General features: G+C 34.8%; 1 protein-coding gene across 1 annotated transcript in view; it reads left to right on the top strand.

Moving 5' to 3' along the window:
- Positions 1–4,553: 4,553 nt before the first annotated feature.
- LOC129807290 (homeobox protein prospero-like) overlaps positions 4,554–21,741 on the top strand; it is a 304,968-nt gene continuing 287,780 nt past the window's right edge. The window contains exon 1 of the mRNA XM_055856457.1: positions 4,554–4,632. The gene's annotated coding sequence lies outside the window, so the exon portion shown is untranslated. The remainder of the gene's footprint in view (positions 4,633–21,741) is intronic.

Genomic DNA, 21,741 nt, shown 5'->3' on the forward strand with positions numbered 1-21,741 from the left:
ACCTTTAAAGCATAATGTTTACACCGATTTCGGAGCAATACTGCAGAGTAAAAGGGACAGATAATCCTAACCGGCTTATGTAGGTGAGATTCTTAACGTGAGCTAACTCGGAGTGCATGCAAATTCGATTTAGAGCTGAAGTTGAGAGACGCCATTCAGTTATCTTGAATAAAATTCGTGAAATTATACAAATTTTGTATTTAAACCAAAATATCAAGGATTTGGATGAACTGACAGAAAAGTGATATATGGGTGAAATGTAGACCAGAATGTTCTCTATAATTTTCTCATAGAACATGATCTCATCGATTACTCAGAAGCCAAGATAAGCGAGGTTTTTTGTTTCTTAACTCGTTTTTTCATCCAGAGTTCCCTAAGTAGTCATTTGTTGAACTTCAACTATATCAAAGAATTGTTGTATTTTGCGGGACTTTCCATTTAAACCCCTATTTTAAGTGTCTTGGTGGAGTAGAGGCAGTCAAATTGGCATCTGAGTGGTTTCAAAGCGTTATTATGGGAAAAATCAATTTTTTCACACTTAAACGGCAAAATCGGAGTGATAGCGTAGTCTGAGCGGATAATGATGTATGGACGAAATGTAGAGACAAATGTGCTCTACAATTATGTCGAAGTAATCATCAAAATCGGTTCAGCGACAGTCGAGATAATTGAGGTTATGTGATATTGAAATTGGTTTTTCGACTGTGGCGCCCCTGGTGTTGGTCCCACGAAGTTAAAATATTCTAGAAAGTTGTAGCATTTGGTGAGATCTTTCGTTTAAGCCCTCATTCATTAAAATCGGTCACATAGAACCGGAGATATGATTTTTTGAATGTTGTGAACTTTGACCCCTCATATCTCCGGTTCTATTGAAACCACAGCGCACATACGCACCATTTTGGAAACGTCCTAGACTGGACTACAACATACTATAATTTCATTAACTTGCACAATGCCGTTTTTGAGAAAAGTGACTTTGAATTTCGATGAATTTTGACGCTATCACAGCGCCACCTATGGGGACTTTTTGAACTTCCATCTGAAAGTGCTCATCGAGACGAAACCAAAAAGGTAAAATTTATGTCGCTATGTTAATTAGAACCGGAGATAGAGGCCGGTCAATGTTCGAACTTTGACCCCTTATAGCTCGGGTCAGGGATTATGGATCGACTTAAGGTTTTTTTTGTTTGATAGGTATAATCAACGGCTACAACATACTAAAATTTCAGCCCGATTGCATAAGGAATTTTTGAGTTATTTAACTTTTAAGATTTAAAAATTTTCTTTTTAAAAAAAGCGCTCCTAGCGGTGGTTTTATGAACTTGCGATGTTAGAAGGGGAAGTGGCATTTCACGAGAGCTTTCCAAAAAGCCCTCACTTTTTAAATTCTGACAATTAGAACCGGAGTTATGGCCATTTTAAGAAAATTTTTTTGGACCCTTATAGCTCGGGTCAAGGGGGTCGGGGGACCTTAAGTTTGGTACTGATGGAAAGCTCTAAGGCCCAGCTATAACATACTAAAATTTGAGCCCGTTCTATGCCATAGGGGCGGAGCTATTGAGAAAACAAAAAAGGAGGGTCTTCAAAATGGCGGAAGGAGGGGTGGGGGGTGGGGGGTCTATGCACCAAGTTGCAATTTTCACCCGATATATAACCTTTGCCGAAAACCGCAAGTCGATATCTTTTTTAGTTTAGGAGCTATTAAGCTCCAAAGAGCGGCCGGCCGGCCGGCCGGCCGGCCAGCCGGCCGGCCGGGAACGTAACTTAGCCACATATATATTCGGAATCAGGAAGTGGCGAAACACATTTTGGCCAAATTTGAGGTCGATCGGACGACATGAAATTTTGTTAGGATTATAGTAGGTGAGATTGTTAAGAATCTCACCTAATACAGTAGACTCTCTCAAATTCGGGCATATAGGACCGAAATGTCAGCCGAATTAGGCAGAAATTCGGGCGACATGTGCATATAGATATTGAGTTTACACGCTGATATATATCGTAAATTGCATGAAAATCCCTCAATAATGCAAAATCACATCAAAACTAAGACAAACCATGCTAAATTTGAGCATATTTGATTCATTTGATAATCATAATCAAACTTGAAAAATGACAACAAACTTTTTTCAAATGTAACCGCTGCCCGAATTTAAAAGTAGCCCGATCTTAAAAGAGCCGAATTTGCGAGAGTCTACTGTAGATATTTCCGGAATGTTATTTTAACTGTTTCGGATTTCTCTCAGTGTATACCTAAAATTTGTGTTTTAGTCATTTTCTTTTCTTTTAAAGAACTAACTAGAATTGTCTTCTAAACTCATAGCATTTTTGATAATAATTTTCCAGACAATTTTAGTGAATTTTTATTTCGTCTAAGCAAGAACAAGTTTAATGTTTTCTTTGAACTTTAAAGCATACACCACATTTTGGTATATAGATAATCAAAGCGGAAATCATAAACAAATATTTAATGTATAAAATCAGTAAAAATTTTCTGGCAAAGGAAAACCATTATTTACAACCGGTATGAATTACCGGAATTATTAAATTTGATTTATCATTTATTAAAAATATAGAAATATGTTCAAACTATAAATGAAAAAAGCAACTTGTCATAATTTTACGTCAGACAGATTAATTCAAAGAGATTAATGACTTAACTTCAAGTATGTCTAAGTAAATTGTGTTTCTATAAAGATGAATTTAAAAAGGTGTTTAATGTTTTAATTCTTTTAGAATTTGGTAGGGTAAATGTGCCAAATTTCGGCATAATTGCATGCAAGCGCCAAAGTCTCAAGCTCGAAATGTAATATCTTTAATAAAAATTGATTTTTTTATTACTTCTTTTTAAGGAGTGTTGCTTCGAACCTTGTAGACAGTTTATCGTCTTTATTTACTCCAAAATCATTCTTAATACATTTTAAAATGAATAAAAATGTAGGCATAGCTTTTGTGCCCTATTTCGACCACCTTCATTCTCATAGTTTCTTGCCCTTCAGGAATTCTTCCAATGCCTTTTTCACGTCATCTTGTTTGTCGAAGCTACATTTTTTGTTATTCTTTTGCATTGTACAATCTCTAAAGTATGTAAAAACTAAAAATTCATGGAAATTCGAGGAACAGAAAAGGTGGCCAAAATTGCAAGCTGGCCGGATTTTGGCACACTTACCCTATGTGGAATCGGTTTTATTATTTAGAAATGAATGCAAAAAAATTGGTAAGTATCTTGGTGAAATTTTTAGAAAAAAAAATGGTAGGGTGGCGGCATTATTATGGTCTTTGCCTTTACTGGTCTCCTTGCAAAAAATACTATAACACAATGTCACAAAATAATTTCTAAAAATCCCAAAATTAAAAATATTTGATATTTTATAATAAAACACTTCACATTTTTTTGGTTTTTTGAATTATTTTCTAACAAAAAAATTGCGATGAGGCCATAAATGAAGACGGACCACAAGTAATGCCACCACCCTAAGTATAGAAACACCCTAAGTATAGTCAAAATAGATTTTTTACTTACCAAAAATGTTTTGCCTTTTGTAGAATTTATAGTATTACGGGTAGGGGAATGTAGGCATACTTCGAACAGAGTGAATCTTCAAACAACACAAATTTTCTCTTTGCTTACAAAGAGCTAGTTCGTCATTTCTTAGCCAGAAGATAGATAATTTATTAAGCTCATGAGACGAGATGACAAATGGTAAACCAACTCTTCGCAAACAAAGAGAAAATTCATATCGTTTGAAGGTTCACTCTGTGCGAACCATGCCTACATTGCCCTATTACGTGTAAAATTGAATTTAAATAAGACTTAAAACCAAATTTTTAAATGTTTGTGATTTGTAGCAAAATTAAGGAATAAATATTAAAAAGAATGTATTTAAGCAGTTTTTTGAGTTAAGTTCGAAAGAATTGTAAAACGTTTAGTCAAAAATCCAACTGCTGTGAAATTGGCCCAATTGGCCCATATATGGTTATAAATGGCACATAGATCCTCTGGGCCATCGACATCCGTCTGGTGTGTGAAAATTCTCATACCTCATTACCAACTCAACCAAATCATAATAATAATAAATATTTAATTCATGTGAATTTAAACCGTTGATTACTCTGGTGGCTTATTCATCCCAGAAACCCAACTTTTGGTGTATTCTTCAACCCTTTCGCTCAGTTCCTCCGCTGTCGCAGAGATGGCGTTCTCCAGGGGTTGTTTTTTTTTCAATTTGGTCAGCTCTCTTTTTCCCAATGGAATTTTCAACTTGTTTTCCGATTTGGTGGTCGTTGTTGCGTTGGACAAGATTTTTGAAACTGTGTGAGTGCGAAAGCGCGCCAAAAGCTGGAGTGCACAACCGGCGGGTGGATGTGTGTACGTACGGGATAGGGGGTGGTCCGGGGTGTGGTAGCTGGGGTTAGTACACGTGTATGGAAAAAGGGGGTCTGTATGCGAATTTACCATGTATTGGTGTTCGGCTGGGTAAAAATTCGCGACGTTCAATTTTTGCGCCAACGAGAAGCATTAGCCTAGGACTTTGATAACTGCATTTCGTTTTTAGGTTTTTCAGTGCGAAAAAATTTTTGTCCCAGTGTGATGTGTCTGGTGCGTCATGCTTTCTGCTGGAGGCTTCTTTGGTAAGTTTTAGTGATTGATTTAATGTATTTTGAATGTGATGCGTCTAGGAACGACATATACAATGAATCTGTCTTCGAGGGGTAGCCCCTTAAGTGTAGGGGATGAGGTGTCTTGGGCTGTGTGGACTCAGAAGTCCATTGATCTACCCCAAATGAGTTATTTTTTTTCGAAATTGATTGGGGGTAGGAACATCCCCTAATTGCTTGCTAATTGTTCAGTTTATGCATAATATAATTTAACACATTTAATGGTTAGGGTTACCCACTCCCTTTTTGGGGTGTGAGTGAGTGAATTCTACAGTGATTTACCTATATACACAGTGATTTGGTTGTAAATATGATTGGGGTGTGGGTTAGAGGGTGGTTCACTATAGTTGAACCGGTCAAATGTAGAGTGGTGGTAATTGTATAAACAATTAATGCTATTCTCCTAATATCAGTATCTTGATTCTCAAAACACTTGGATGTGGCTACTCTCAAAACAGAACTATTTTGTCCAATTTTATGCAGCATGAATACCAATAAAGCTCCATTCTATAAGCAGTTCTAGAAGCCATGCAAATTTTGCGAAATAAAATACAAAAGCAAGAAATATCTATTTATTAACATTTTAAGCAATTTTTGAAGACATCGCCTTGCAGCCAAGCCAAAACAGCATATTAGATGATCTTTGGTATTTACTTTGGGTTATCAGAAACACCTCTGGACTCTGTAAAGAAAGAAAAAGAAATATTAGAATCTTTTGTTTAAAATTCCAAAGATTTTGGAAATGGAAACAAAAGTGAAGCACTTCTTTCGCGCACTTCTCTTGCGCAGACAATCGTTATTTTTGGGAGACTTGTTAACCCTTTCAAATCAAGCGTCTTCTCATTCTTTCGAGCCCCTTTTGATAAGCCTTAGGAACGGATTTTAGGGTGGATTCTATGCACCCTCCAGTTAAATGAAAACTTAAAAGAAAAAGAACCCCATTTATCTTCCAAGGGGATAAGGAAATTACACTCCTGATTCTTGAAATATATTTTATATTCAAAACAGTCGCTATTTCTGCCAAAAAAATACCCTATTCCCCTATAATCCTTCTTTTAGTCTTTCTCAAACATAGAGAATCCTTTTCAGCAACAAGGACACCCTCAACTCTTGCTTCTGTATTAGTTGGAAGTGTTTATCTGGGCATCTTTCTGCGCACAAGCAAGAATTGGGGATTTTATATATCGTGAATTTTCCGCAAGTGGTAGAGAAAATGGGAAAAACCCTGGATCAGGGTTGTATGTGTGTGTCCTTCTGTAGACTCCATTCTGAGACTTGAGGGGATGACATGGAAGCACAAAATGGAGCATTCAATACAGCCGAAGAATGGCATCATTTTCATGATCCACATTGCATGTGGGAAAATATATATTTTTCACCATTTTTTTTTGTCTCATCCTGATGGACAAAAAGGATATTTTTTTCACTAATGCAACTTAAAAAAAAACAATTTTTTTCATTCTTTTAGCGCTCATGCGCGTGGTCCTTGTTTCCTCAATGCAATAATACATTAATTTTTCACCTCTAGGGACGCTTTTTTTGCACCCACTGACTTTACTATACAATTTATTTAAAGGTCATTATGTATTATTGTTTGAGATACAATTTTTTTTCCGCATTTGCTAAAGAGTTCATTGAACACAAATGAAAATTCAAGTTCGCACATTGGATATTTCACCATTCAAATGATACAGCAACTTTTCCTCTATAACCGAATGCTAGGAAAGTAGTCAAAAGCCGTCGGTAGGTTAATTTACTTGTTTGTCTGTAGATGAAAAGTTTCTCTTGCAAATGCAATATCAGTATGGTAGACAAAAGACAACATTAGGGATTTATTTCAACCTTTTCCATATAATTCATTAAACCACATGCTAAAAAGTTTTTGCGTAGTTAGCAAATATACCAGGGAAGCTCCATAACTACTAGGTAGTAATAATATTTTAGTTGATGAGGGAAAAGTTTGAAGGAAAAATAAATAGGGTGACTGAATAATAACGTTTAATGAGTACTTGTTTCTTTCCCTATATATTCATCCTCTCAATACCCTGGGTAGAGCTTTTATGCATTGCCTGTGGGGGGCAAAAGTTTTACCGGAAAATTAATAAATTTTCCAGAGAGAAATATAAACTTTTCACCACATCATGGTAATACCTGGGGCTGTATTTTTGAAAATATATATGCATTACGTGGTAAAAGCTAGGGAAAGGATGTGCATACATCACTAAATACACTTTGCAGAATGATAAAAGTGCTATTTACCACTCTTCATTCGAGATTATAACTTGCAACGCAGTCAAGCTAGAGCCATTATCAAAAGGGACAGGGTACATCATCAAAATGCATTCCAAACAGCTTTAATATTCAATAAAATGGATGAACATTGAAAAATTAAAATAATAATGGCATATAGGAGTAACTAGGGTATCACTGCACATGAGTAGTTCTGAACATGAGATATGATATCTAAAAAAAAAGAGCAAGACCTGCATGTGCATAAGTATAATACCTGTACCCCAGTTTCCTTTACTATCGCAATTCAAAGTACGCATTTAAAGTTAATTTTATACCAAAACAATTTATTATAATCAAGAAACTCAAATACAAATTCGAAAAAAGGGGTGGCAAAGCGTTTCATGCTTTGCGAAGTATTCGAACTCGTGACTTAGGGAAAACTGGGGCACCACCAAACACGGGGAGTACCAAACACTGCGATTTTTTAATCAGATATTCGATTTCAAAGGACAAGACCTATAGGAATTTATAGGCACTATAGGGATGCTTGTCTACTGAAGAAATGGTTGAGATAGTCCAAGTGCTTGGTTCTACCCCGTGTTTGGTGGTGCCTCAGTTTCCCCTATGTCATAGACATACATTAATCTTGGCTTCTAGGACTCGGAAAAGTTTACAATTACTGTGCCATTAAGCTGCAATGGTTCAACAAGCAATGGACTATAGTAAAGAGAGGTAATCCGGATACTTTTCATAGAGTGCGACTTTAATGCTTGTTTTTGGACTGATGAAATATTTTTTTCGCCATTCCAAATCAATAGAATTATTCTTTGTTTAATTTAGAATCATAATAGAAATAGAATTTTAGCAATAATATTGATGAAAATTAATAAAATTACGATAATATTAATATATGCGCAAGAATGTTACTGCGACGCTTTTATGTAACTCCGTTGAATTCGATCAAACTCGGATGCTCATTTTAAGGAAAAGTTTAATGCATAAAAATGAGAAGATATTATTTCAAAAACATTTTCTTATAGTTTTATTCCATCAATTCATTTCATTAATTTATTATTTAATTATATATATTTTTATTTATTTTAAGATTGCACTCAATTCTTTGATTTTTCCTCGGTTTTCTTGGCTGACTTCCTCCCACGTTTTTTCTTTTCAGCTTCAATTGGCATTTGAGCCTTTTCTTTTACCATGTTTTTCTCCTTTAGTTTTATCTCCTTTTCTTCTGCCCTTATTTTTTTGTTCCTCTCTCTGGTCAACTTCCGTTCAGCAATTTCTTTCTTTTTTTGTAAATCCTGCCTCAATTTTTCCTCCTGTTCCGCGATAATTTCCTCGGAAGATACAATATACTGGTGTTTGACATTGCTGGCTTTGACCCTCTTCTTCTGACGACGTTTTGGAATTTCTCCTGGCCAGAAATAGCATTGTTTTAGTATGTCGAAGATCGGTTGAGTCTCAGAAGTTGCAGAGAGTTGGTTTCCAGGGATGACTGGATCATTTGAAGGATTATTGTCGGTGGCCTGATCGTGCTGGTTATTGATAATGGACTCCTCTGAATGTTGGAAAACAATTTTCGGGAAATAAAGACCAGCATAGAAAAGTGGCCCATCCATCCAGCTACTCTGTGGTGACGTTCCCATTTTCCATCCTTCTGCGTTGTGAATGGCAATTTTTGGAGTAATGTCAGTTTTATGAACAGCCATTGGAGGTGCAAGTTCGCCAGTAGCTGACACCATGAAGAGTACTGTGATACATTGCTTCGGTCCTGAATTTTTAAGAGATGGAACTACACGTGAACCTCTCCTGGACAGGACATTTCCATCTTCCGGTGTCAAAAAGAAGGCACTTTCGTCGCAATTAAAAACACGGTCTGGTGAAATGCTCAGAAGGTTGTGTTCTGTGAAATATTTAAGACAATTCTGAAACCATTCCGTGAGGTCTTCAGCAGTAACAGTAGCTCTTTCCAATGAGAAGGATTTTGGCTTGCGCATGCTGAGCTCTGGATGACGCTTAAGAAAATTCCTGAACTAAACGTCTCCGGGTCTTCCAGCTGTAAAATGGTTTGGAATTTTGTAGACCTCACAGATGAGTTTAACGCTGTCCAGAACTTGTTCCTTCCCGATGGGATGCCAACCATCCGCACATCCCAGGATCCATTTGACAAGTTCTTTTTCCTGTTCTTTTGAAAGAATTGTTGGCCTGCCATTGGGGCACTCCTCTGGGTATTTGCCGGTCAATTTGTTGTGCAGTGTTGTTCTTGGGACATTAAATGTTTTGGATGCATATGCTATGGTAGAACCATCTCGTACACACTGCAAGGCATTCCTAAGACCTTCCTTAGAGTAGGGCTTGTCCTTATAGGTCTTTTCTTTTGTTCCCTTTGGCATCTGAAACAGAAAAAGAGTCCTGAACAATGCAAATTCTGAACCAAAACATTGACTTTCACCGCATCCGACATGCATCGAAATGTAAACATTCACAAAAATCACTTATTTCTGTATGAATTATTAATATATTATCAATAAACTCTTACTCACCTTGTAGATCAATAACTACACTAACTTTTATTGATAATTTTGATTGCAAATAATGTTTTATTATATAGAAAAAACACTAAACTTTTTCCAGCGACGAGCTGTCAACAGCAAAATTTTCTCAGAAATTAAATTTTTAGTACACAACCCAGCTGACCCGAGCTTAAAAAATATTTCTTTTACCCACTTATTAAACCGATAAAAATATAATTTTTGGTTTTTCTTAAAGTAGAATAGTTATATTATGATACTTCAGTAATTAATTACAGAAATAAAAATATAAATTATATTTTAAGTGGATGTATCCGAGTTAAATCGGTCGCGGCATCCGAGTTTTGCAATCGTCGGAGTTACATGGCCTTACTATATATTCTTGAATGAACCAGAAGTATTTCGGACATTCTGGATTCAATGCTGAAGTATCGGACCACCCTAAAAGCCTTTACAGACCTAAGGATTAGCCGAGACACGGCTTAGCGTAACTACATTAGAGATAATGGTCAAACTACATTTCCATAATTTTCCACTAAGTCGTCTCTCGGCTTAAGTCGTAAGTGTGTCTAGAGCATAACGTCTTAAGCCGAGAGATGGCTTAGTGGGAAACTGATGGGAATGCAGTCTAAATATTATTTTGATTATAACTACAGTTTGAACCGCTTTCCGGTTCAAACTGTAGTTTTGTTCAGCACATTGAATACTACACCTCAACCTCAAAAGTTCTTTTGCATGATTTTTTTTATTTACCGGTTCATAACCGATATGAATTGATTTATAAATCACTCAAAAGATAACCAAAATTATCTCAGGAGTAATGCAATTCATTTTCTCATAAATAATTCTTATTGGTTCGTAACTGACTCATTACGGGATCATAACCGACGAAAATCGATTTAGTTTATCAGAAATTAGAAAACCTTTCACCTAGCTGAGAAATACTAGGAAATACTACGATATTAGGAATTATTCAACGTTATTTGCGATTATGAACGAAATGTCCGCCTACGTAACTTCTAAAATATGTTCAAAAATAAAAAATAAACATATGGGAAGCGCGCTAGATTTGGACGATTTATGTTTCGCACAAATATTTATTTCAATGTGTTATAAACCAATTTGGTCTATTATAATATTATATTTTAATAGCTAGTACAATGCCTCAAATTTTCAAAAAAGAGGTCTGGGTGAAATCCATAAGGAACATATAGAGAAAAAATTAATTGTTCAAAGCTTGAGTCGTCCCAAGGTAGCGCGCTTTCCCCTAGCTTGCGTTTTCGAGTAGTCCTGAAAATATGGTTTTGATGCGGGCTGAAAGTGAAGGTCTTGTTAACGATTTTTATACGAGCTTCAGACCTAAGGCTTAACTAAATGACTTAACTGCTCTAATTTCTTATCAATCACGATTTTTTCCAATAATTTGGCTTAAAATTGGATTGACGTATTAAATACTCAAAAAGCAATAGAATTACTCGCTATTTAAGATTTTAAGATCTTCGGTAACTGGGCTAAATCTCTAATCTGAAGACCGCTTTAGGTTGACGGTTTGGTCTCTATGGCCGGACGATCGAACGGATCAGTCAGACAAACAGGGTGACATAAAACAAGATCTCATCTTCAGATTTCCAAAATTTCACCGAAATATGTCTAGGGTCTAAGAAGAAGTCGAAATCGAGAATTAGAAGTCAATATCGGTAAATTAAAAAATTTCTATCTATTTTAAAGCTTGAAGATTATGAAGCACTGTAGTGATAATTTTGAAGTTTAGTTTAGGGTTCTTTTTTTCAAGCGAGAATGCGATTCATATCAATCACTGAGAGTTTCATAAGACTCCTTGCATTTAAAAATACGTTCGCCGTCCCTTAATACTGCCCTTTTCCTGAATTTAATCTCAAATTGTAAATAAAATTTCTCTATTGGTGTAAATTTTAATTTGGATAAATGAGCATTTAACATGATTGCGAATTTGATCAAGAAAATTCAGTAGGGGAAAGTATTCTCCCTTCGAACGTTCATGCCTTCGAATAATGTGAATTTTCTTTAAGTTTTCCTAAGAAATTTAAACGTTTCTATTAAATATTAGCTAGCTTATTATCAATTATTGATAATTATGTGACGATCATCTAGAAATCTCTTAGGAAAAGTAAAAAAATTCACATTATTCGAAGGCATGAACGTTCGAAGGAAGAGTACATTCCCCTAACAGCAGTCATGAAAAATGATAAAACAAGATTAGACCAAATTTTGGAAAGTTTACGGTTTTCCTCTGGTCTAAACTTAATACTTGACTGACAAGATTGATTTATCATATATATAATTTATATTTACTGATTAAAACCGATTTTTTTCTCGCGAATTTTTTTCTCGTCGAGCAAATGATTTTTTTCGTTTTTACCAAAATTCTTAACAGAATTGTTTAAAATAAGATAGATGGACTGTACAGTTTTCAATGTCCATCGCCGTCTTAGCATTATGGTGACCAACCTCCAAAGCAAAACTGTGAAAAGCTCTTTCTTAGAACATGGTTTCCATCATGGTATGAACATGGTTTGATCTGTGATCTAAGATTTATTTTTTTGACAATAAAAATTTATTTCAAAATATTTTACCAACCATGTATTGTGCGATATGAATTTTAAGAGTTTCCCATACACACCCTGTGTTTTTCGTCCCAAATATGAAGCATTTATGTTCAATTGATATCTCTATTCGCCGAGATATATTTTTCCTTTCATTCAACATGCATTTCCTTCCTCCGCGCTTTTCCTTCTCCCTTCCGGTAAAATTTCTATATATATGGAAAACAATCTGAAGAAGGACTGGGGAAATTCGCAATAATTACCCAGGGAGGATGAATGGGTTGGGTCTGAATTTCATTTCAATATGGACAGCTCAATGGTCATGAAAGCAAACAACATCTCCAATCTTTACGATTCATAAAGCTCAACACTTGAAGCTTAAATATCTCTCGTCTATATAATCATCATCATCCATCTAGCAGACTCATCCCCTACCATTCAGAAGTATTATGGTATGCTTCAAGAGGCTCAATGGGAGGGAATAATAGCCAGAGATTAAACCCCCTATGAACCCCCTCTGCACCCACACATTAAAAATATATTCTCAATATTTGTTCTCTATGAGAATTATTCTACAATTTGGCAAACACCCAGAACAATTCGGTAATTTCCTAGGCCGAAGAATGGACGCTCTGAACAAATTTTTAGGGCGTGGGCTCAGACACATTTCGAGATGCCAAGGGGTTGGGGATTGAAGAAAAATTGAATAGAATTCCTTGAATATTGATGAGAGTTGCAGAAATTGCTCGGAACTTTCTCCTACAAGTCCTTCCTCTCAATTGGACCATTAGTGAGGGAGGGTGAAAGTGTATAGTGCTAGATTTGGGGAGTGGGAAAATGAAATTTCAGAACATTAAGCAGTAATGACTTTTGCCTTACTTTATTCTAATGAACGTGTATCCCGACGTATCCGTCTAATTAATTTCAATTCAAACTAAGGGCGACAACCCCATTTCACCACCATTTTTCCTCACATGAGGGCTTTGCGGACCCTCTTCTTTTGCCATACCATATGAAGGGAATGGTTTCTCAGTTTAGCCGTCACCTTCAGATATATGAACGGTCTTAATATAAATGAAGAGGGATAGTTAAAGAGCAAAGGGGCATAACAAACTTTAAAATTATTCAGATTTTACTATATAATCTAAAAATAAATTAAATATTTAAATAACGAAATCCTTCCTGTAGTTACTAAAAAATCAATTTTAATCCTTAACAATTCGAAATCGCTATGAAAAATCATTAACTAAAGGTATTGAACGTGTGTCTAAACAACTCACAGTTTTAAATTCAGAGTTGCTTTTTTGTTAGAAAGTTCAATTTTTCACTGAAAAAATCACAGAATATTGTATTTTGTATATGTATATGGAATATTTGATCTTGGTATTTCCAACGCAGGTGTAAAATTTACGAAAAAATTATACGAAGATTTGATAGAAAATTATAGCTTATAAGCTTTTTTTCCAATCTTTAACATAATTTTACGCTTACTTTTCCGAGGACTTTGTTACTAAGACAGCGGTGGACGTTAATAAGTTCCCAGGATACGAAAGATTCGTGGATTTTTAGTTGATTGGAGACTTTATAGGTACAAATGTAATGTAAATAAATAAAAGAATAAAGAAAACCATGATACAAAGAATAACTTTTTTATGAGTTGAAATTTTTTAATTTTAAAATGGTTATTTTATTTCAGAACACTTACTTTTATTTATTTTTTATTCTTTAATCAGATCTGAAACATTTATTAAAATTCTTTTGGACTATTTAAAATATTTCGAATTCAAAAATGGCTCATATTAGGATTTATTTGGTAAAATGTTTAAAAATGTATAGGTGTACGTAATATTCATGATTGTTTAACTTTTTAAATAAGTAATACATAGAAATTCGTTTGTTCAATTTTTTTTTTGTATCTTTAAAGAATACAGTAGACTCTCACTCAATCGGCTCTTTCTCAATCGGGCGTCAAATTTTGTTGACAGTTTTCACGCTTAATTATGAAGCTAATTTGCTCAAATTCGCTGTAGTTCTTCCTATTTTATCGTGATTCTTTATAATTGAGCACTTTTTGTGGAATTTACAAAGGCTTTGACGCTAAATTCTATCGCTAAACCGGATAACATTTTGCCCCATATTCACGATTGAGAGAGAGTCTACTGTAATACAATACGATTCTATATAGAAAGTCACAAAAGATAGTTTGAGGTATGCGACATCCAAATTTCTAAAATCATTACTCTATTTCTGCGGCCCTAGCGATGATTCTACATGTGAGAAAAAAAAGAGAGAGTGCGATTGACATTTTTTCCGCAGAAATTTAACACTTTTTAGGTGTAAAAATATGTAAACATTTTTTAATGTTAATTTTACACATTATTAAGGGTAAAATCAACATGAAAAAGGATACCTTTAACACCTAATACACCTAAAAAGGGTAATATTTACACCGGTTTCGGATCAATACTGCAGGGTAAAATTAACATTTCCGGAATGTTATTTCAATTTTTTTCGGATTTTTCTCAGTGTACAAAAATTCCATATTTTAGAGGGTTATTGTATTATACAAGAACTTTCTTAAAGGCCGTAGTATTTAAATTTACACATCAATTATATGGATATCCGAACAATCATTTTTAAATTATTTAAATTTTCTATTAAAATAGTCACAGACGCATGTTCGAAAAACCTCTGGTAAGGTCCCTGACCTTAGCTGGAACATTATAATATTTTTTTGGAATCGAAGGAGAAGCGATTTTGATATGTTCGAAATTTTACTGAAACTGCAAGTCTGTAACTCTTTCCGTTCTCTCTTCAGAAGAGACTATACGATGCAGAAATGGTAGGGGAGACTGGGGCACATGTAACCATTTTCGATAGATGCGAATTTGAGGTGATTTTCCAAGAACACCGTGATTTTTTGGAAAATATTTCTTAGCTCATGTTTTACCCTTGGGTATAGGCAATTCGTCAAGGGTAATACGGATGCTGGAAAACAATTGAGTTTTCCATAAAAATTAAATTTGTGTTACTGTGCATTTTTCTCTTTTCACAAAATACCTGGGGTAGAAGTAAACATTTTCTGGGGAGGATGTAAACACCCTTTTTTCCACCCTTGAAATTAACTTTGCACCACTTTCGATTATTTTAATTACTTAAGAGATATATAAAAACTGTATATTTTTCAAAAAATCACGACACTTTTTACAAAGAATAATTAAAATAGCAAAAAAATTAAAAGCATGCATATCAAAGACATTTTTCAATGGATTTTCCCCATATTTTGACATCATGTGACTTTTATTGAACACAGCGCCACCAATTTTTTTTCGTAATCTATGAATTATAGATATTTCGCATGAAGGTCAATTTCCCGCTCTTTTACCTACTCATTTTGTGAAATTGAAATTGCCTGTTTACATCTACCCCAAATGCTGTTTTCTGACCAATTATTAATTCTTTTAAAGTAATGAGTATCTCAATTTCTCTAGTAAATGCATTAATATAATCCTAAAAGATGTAGGAAAGAACTGGTATTGCTACATTTCGATTATTTTACACAGTTTTTAATTTCCAGGCGGAAATCCAAATGACCAAAATAATTGAAATATCAACATTTTCGGGAAAAATGATTTTTATTTTTAAAGTATTAGGATTTTATTGACCAATTCTTCTGTGGACATACATCCCCATGGTATCTATGAATGCTTATGGGTTTTATCCTCTGGAGTCTTAAAATTAATAAAAAAAAATCACAGTGTTTACAACTACCCCAGTTTACTACTGCCCCAGTTCCCCCTAGTATTTTTGTAATGAATATTTAATGAAGTATTATGATATTACAACTATTCAGAACTAACTTAAATGTTCGTGCTCAAGTAGATTCAAGCTTCTGCTAGAGAGTATTTAGTCTGTTATGTACTGGACACTCCTACGGCATAACGTAATTATAATTAAAATAATAATTAAACTATATTCCCGCATCAATTTCTCACTAAATAAACCGTTTCTCGGCTTAAACCGAAAACGTTTTAGTTAGAAACTTGTAGAAATGTATTTTAGTCATTGTTTTGATTACAGTTGCGTCAAGCTGTCTCTCATTTTAAGTCGTAATTCTGTCCAGGCTACGAATTCTGAGATGCGTGAGTTTTTCGCGTGAGAAACTTACGATTTTTAGATCGTTTCTTGTAAGCGTTTGGTGAAACTTTCACAAAAAGTGTCACGTGATACACTTACAGAATCTAAAAATTCACATGAACGTTTTTACGAAAGCTTGACAAAATAATGCTTACTAAAGGTGATCTCTGAGCCGTGAATTTCTCACGTTAAAAACTCACTATCTCAGAATTCATACCCAGGGCATAAGATTTAGTAGTAAAGGTTTAGGTAAAGGAGACTTATGCAAAGACTAATCGAAGATTCTAAGCCCCCGGTGTATGACAGTTTGCAATAAACTGATAAATATAACAGGTTTCTCAAGGGTGAGGTTCAGTCTGTTTGGTTTGAATGCCCTGGACCAAGCCTTAGACAGACTTACGGCTTAAGTCGAGAGATGGCTTGGTGCGTGCGAAACTTATGGGAATGTAGTCTAATTGTTATTTTGATTTTAATTACGTTGAGCGATCGCTCGGCTTATGCTGTAGGTCTGTCCAGCACATTACGGCTTTAGCTTACAGATTGTTTAGCATACATATAATATAAATTATGATTAACTACATTATCATCAATTTTCCACTAAGCCGCCTCTCTGTTTAATACCGTGGTCCTCCAAAGGACATATGACTTAAGATCATTAAGTTTAACTGTGTGACCCTTATGAATAACGGTCTATAAGCCAATAGATCCTATTAGCCTCTTAAAAACTAATATTCAAATAATTGTGAGAAAAGGTATTTGCAAAAACATACAAGGACATATCGCTCTCTTTTATAGAACTTAGGCAATAACAGCCCAGTTGATAGTGCACTAAAAATTCCATAAAACTTTCATGACTCATCTTCTAAACTTCAACCCATTCTTTTCCTGCTGAAGCGGATAACTCTCAATAAATCACAATGTCATTCTCCCTCTTATGTCACTCTTTCGTTCACAATTTTCTCCATTTATCCCTCGTCCACCCGACTTAGTGTCCATCACAGAATTCCTCCGCAGTTGGAGTATGTCTCATCCATTTGAAATATTATAAATTCAAACAATCTTTCCACCCACTCGTGTTATTTGCTCAGCTTCTGCACAAATGATGCTTACTTTGAATTTACCCACACCTCCATTGACTAATTCTGTCCACTCTTGGACGGTATAGAACGCCCTTTTCAACGTATCACCACGAGTTCAACCCCACTTGAGATGGTTTCCTCCTATGCATATACATAGCTTTCTAAGCCCCAACTTTCCAGGCACCATCCAATCCCAGGGTCTTGCATACACGGAGCTTGGGCGAGTTTCAAAGGAAAAGACCATAGCTGACCAAAAGCTGGAGTGAGGCGGAAGACCGAGAAATGAGTTCACCGACTAAAACTCAAACTTTTCATTAAACAAATAAAACAAAGTTTAATAAAGGGTGGTTACCGGGTTTTCCGTTTTCTCTATGCTTGTGCTCTAACTAAAACTTCTCCTTGTGTATTTTGCAATAACTCTGGTATAGACAACTTTTGCCCCCATTGTGTTGCTCCAGGAGTGTCTAGAAAGTTCAATTTGAGAGCATCCTCGTTCTCCATCTTAATGAGAATAATTCATCACTCCTTGTCTCTGCTGCCAGATGCAAAAATACTCTACGATGGTCATACATGAAGGTGCAAAAAGATAGAAGTTAGTTGCGGTAGGGGAATGAGGGAAAATTTCAATTATCCCCAAGACCCTCACTATGGGCGAGTTGAAATGAGAACATAACGCAATAATTAAATTTTTGTGTAAACAGAGAAATACATTTGCACAGAGGCTTATAGCTGGTAATTTGAAAGATTGCATTCTAAATAATTCTCATTAAAATTTAAAAGTGTCACTTAGAAATTAGGAGTCAGTTACATATCATTAAAAATATTTATGTATTTGAGATTGAAAATGCCCCAAAACGATTCATAGAAAAAATCTATTTAAATATCTCAATCTTCTTGATCTATATTCTTTTCGTACAGAAGTAGATCTTGAAAAATTCGACAATCTATTTGAAGATCCAAAAAAGAGAATTTCTTACTTCTTAATACTTTCGCAAGGTGGCGGAAGTACATCCTGTTCGAAATTCGAAGTGCTCAAGTGTCAAAATGTGACGGTCTGCACATTGTTGTGATGAAAAAAACGTTTACTGTTCTTGCCCCAGTATTTAATCACTCCATAATCACTGAGTAACTCTTTTGCCAGCTTTTTAGTGTGATATTTGATAAATTTTCCTCCCCTTATTCCAATTAGTATGAAAATTCAAAATTGAATTTGAATTCTTCGAACTTCAGCGACTTTTTGTGCTAACAGAGTTCCATTTACCTTTTATCCATGACACTATTGGAGAATAAAAATCTACTTCTGTTTGGACTCATTGTGGTGAGGGAAATAAATAATAGAAACACATGGATCTTTTGCGAAGATTTTTTTTGGTAGAGACATCCGAGTAAAATCGGCAGGTGGAGCAATGATTTGACGGGAATCGTTTTTTAATTTAATCGTATCGCTATGGCTCTTTTGGAAGAGTTGTATAGTTATGGAAATTATTTTTCTTATATGCCAGAGATAATTAAAATTTAATGGAGACAAGAACCAGAGATACAAATATTACAAAATGTCACTCAATGAGTTTCTGGATAGAGTGCTCTTTTCGTGATGGAAGTGTTCAGGATTAAGAAATCCTCGGGATTTTAATTCGGGACTTAAATCAGGATTTAGTTTTTTCACACAAAAATTATGAATAAGGTTATTTTCCGCCAATTAGGGAGCGCTATGACGAAGTGTTCCAGTGAATTACTCATAAACCGCTATTACTGCTCGAACCCAAAGATAGAGTAGTATGATCTTTCTTTCTAAATTCTGACACGGCTAGAGGCTTAACGGTAAGAGATACCAATTTCTGGTCTTTGACGACTCCCTCATAAATCAATATTATCTAGAACAGTCTTTTTTCCTTTCCTTCCCACCTCTCTCTTTCCCCTCAAAAACCATCCTTTTTTGGTTTATTACGAAAACAGCTCCTAGATTTTTTTTTTCATTTTTAAATATGTATTGGAGGTAGCCGATTTCGTCCTTAGACACCTATGTTTGAAAGAAATTTCGATATCGAATTTTCGAAGGTCAAAGTTTAACCACTTAGTAGGGTCTATTTATCAATAAATTTACTTAAATTTGCCTCTTTTGAGAGATCTTGAAATTTTCAACTCTGCTGCATAGAATTTAATCACTAATGTACCCGTAAATAATATACCTTTCTTGGACTTACTGTTTTTCGTACGCTTATTACTTATGCTAAAATATTCTAAAATGTGCTTTTCTTAAGAATTTTTTTTATGAATGTTTTTTTTCTTAATCGGTAGTAAACCGGTATGAATCCAAAAGGCATTCCCAAAGATAACACATGCACAGAGAGCTCTTTCTCGTGAATTCGAACACTCTGCAAAGCTGGGATGCTTTGCCATCTGCTTTTCTGATTGATCTTTTTCGAAAAAATTATGCAGTTTAGTTATGTATCAATATAGGGTAAAGTGTTATAATTTGGAATTAGTGTTACAAGTTGGACAATTCGCTCGTACAAGTTGGACGTGGCTTTTTTCTTTATAAATACAGTACAAAATTTATTTTTAAATACAAGGAACCAAATTATAAAACTAAAGCATTAAAAATATACAAATAAAAATGAAGTACTAAATTTATCAAGACAAAAAGTCCTGTCCAAATTGTACCATTGTCCAACTTGTACCACTGTCCAACTTGTACCACTTTACCCTATACCAAAATTTTCATGAAGCTTATAGTCGTATAGCTTCTAATAAATGGTGACAACACTGAGAGAAATCCAAAAAAGTTAAAATAATATTCCAGAAATGTTAATTTTACCCTGCAGTATTGATCCAAAATCGGTGTAAATATTACCCTTTTTAGGTGTATTGGGGGTTAAAGTTACCTTTTTTCATGTTAATTTTACCCTTAAAAAGGTGTAAAATTAACATTAAAAAATGTTGATATATTTTTACACCTAAAAAGTGTTAAAGTTATGAGGAAAAACAGTTAATCGCACCCTTTTTTTTCGGTGAAACAACTGTTTTTGGCCTTTTAATTCAGGATTCCCCCTTAATTCTACATTACGTAGAACTGATCTGAAAAGTATTTCTGTAATTAAGCCAAAACTAACAAACCGAGTTTTAAAGTATGTGTTCCGATCATAGGTTTTTTATTTAAGATGTTGTACCTGAACTATTTCTGAGATTACTATTTAGAAAAATTTGGTCTTGTAAATTTTTCTATTTTTGATGTTATTCTATATTTTGGATATTCAATTCTTGTATTTGTTCGCCCCTTGAACGTTCGTATAACTCTCGGGACTCACCCTGTTGTCATTTTCTGGAAAAATTCTTACATTTTCCCTTTGTCATATTTCTCATCTGGCCAGAAACCACTCCGAGGCTGTGGGAGGGTCTGGGTACTTGGGTTGGGATGGACATTTAAAAGCTCCTGAGTTTTCTGTTGCTGTCGCCATAGTTATCCCACATGACCACCCCCCAAGGCTCCCGTGGGAGTACAAGGATGGTGTGGTGAAAATGTAAGGAAGAGAGCTTTAGTGCAAAATTCCGACATTGTTGTACTTTGCAAATGGAAAATGTTTTGCTGCTCTTGCTTTTGTTGTTTTCATTTTAAATTTGTACATCATTCCCCGCCACCCAGTTGGACGAAATGGAGCACCATCCATTGTAGAATAGTACTGGGATGGGGTTTTGGAGAGAGGTATAGTTCCATTCTTCTCGAGAATACAACCCCATGGAGTAATGAGATGGAAATTTCAGCATCTGCACTTTGTACAATTAAAATAAAACACTCGCACAAAGTGTATTTCATTGCTGCCCGAGTGTATGAAAATAAAATTTATAGATGTGTTCAAGCTGAAATTGTGGACAAATAATTGTTTTTTCCTCCTATTCGTCTTGCACCCCTCCCGGTCATTGGAACCCATCCACAATGGATGAACATTTTATTTTAATTCATTTATCACTGTCTTCAAACTGTTTTGCACTACCTCCGTTTGGAGAATCCATTAGAATATTGTTTATTTCTAGAATAACAACACTGAGCTCCCCAATCCCCCAAAGTAACAAGTGTAAAACACATTTTTCCCATTTTATGCCACCTACACTAAATTTATCTTGAAGTTGAATAATCTACCATTGAATTACAGTGAGAATATCAATGTACAAATAACTTTACCAATTGCATTTTCTAGTGAAATTGTCCATGGAAGGCATTTGAAAATTCCCCAAAAATAATTATAGTTACTATCTCTATATACATCCACTAGTTGTTCTGCATATTTTGCAATAGTGATACATTGAACAGATAAAAGATACAATACACAAATATAGACGATAACATGGAAAATTATAGGATTGTTCTGTCCCGAAAAATTGTCTATTTGAGAGTTTATAACCTAAATAAAAGTACTCAATAACTAGAATTGTGTTTGTAAATTCAGTTTTCTAAATTATAAAAACAAAAAGAAGATCAATATTACTCAAAACTTGACATAATTTTTATTTTAA

This window comes from Phlebotomus papatasi, chromosome 3 (assembly GCF_024763615.1).
Source record: "Phlebotomus papatasi isolate M1 chromosome 3, Ppap_2.1, whole genome shotgun sequence".
Taxonomy (NCBI): Eukaryota; Metazoa; Arthropoda; class Insecta; order Diptera; family Psychodidae; genus Phlebotomus; species Phlebotomus papatasi.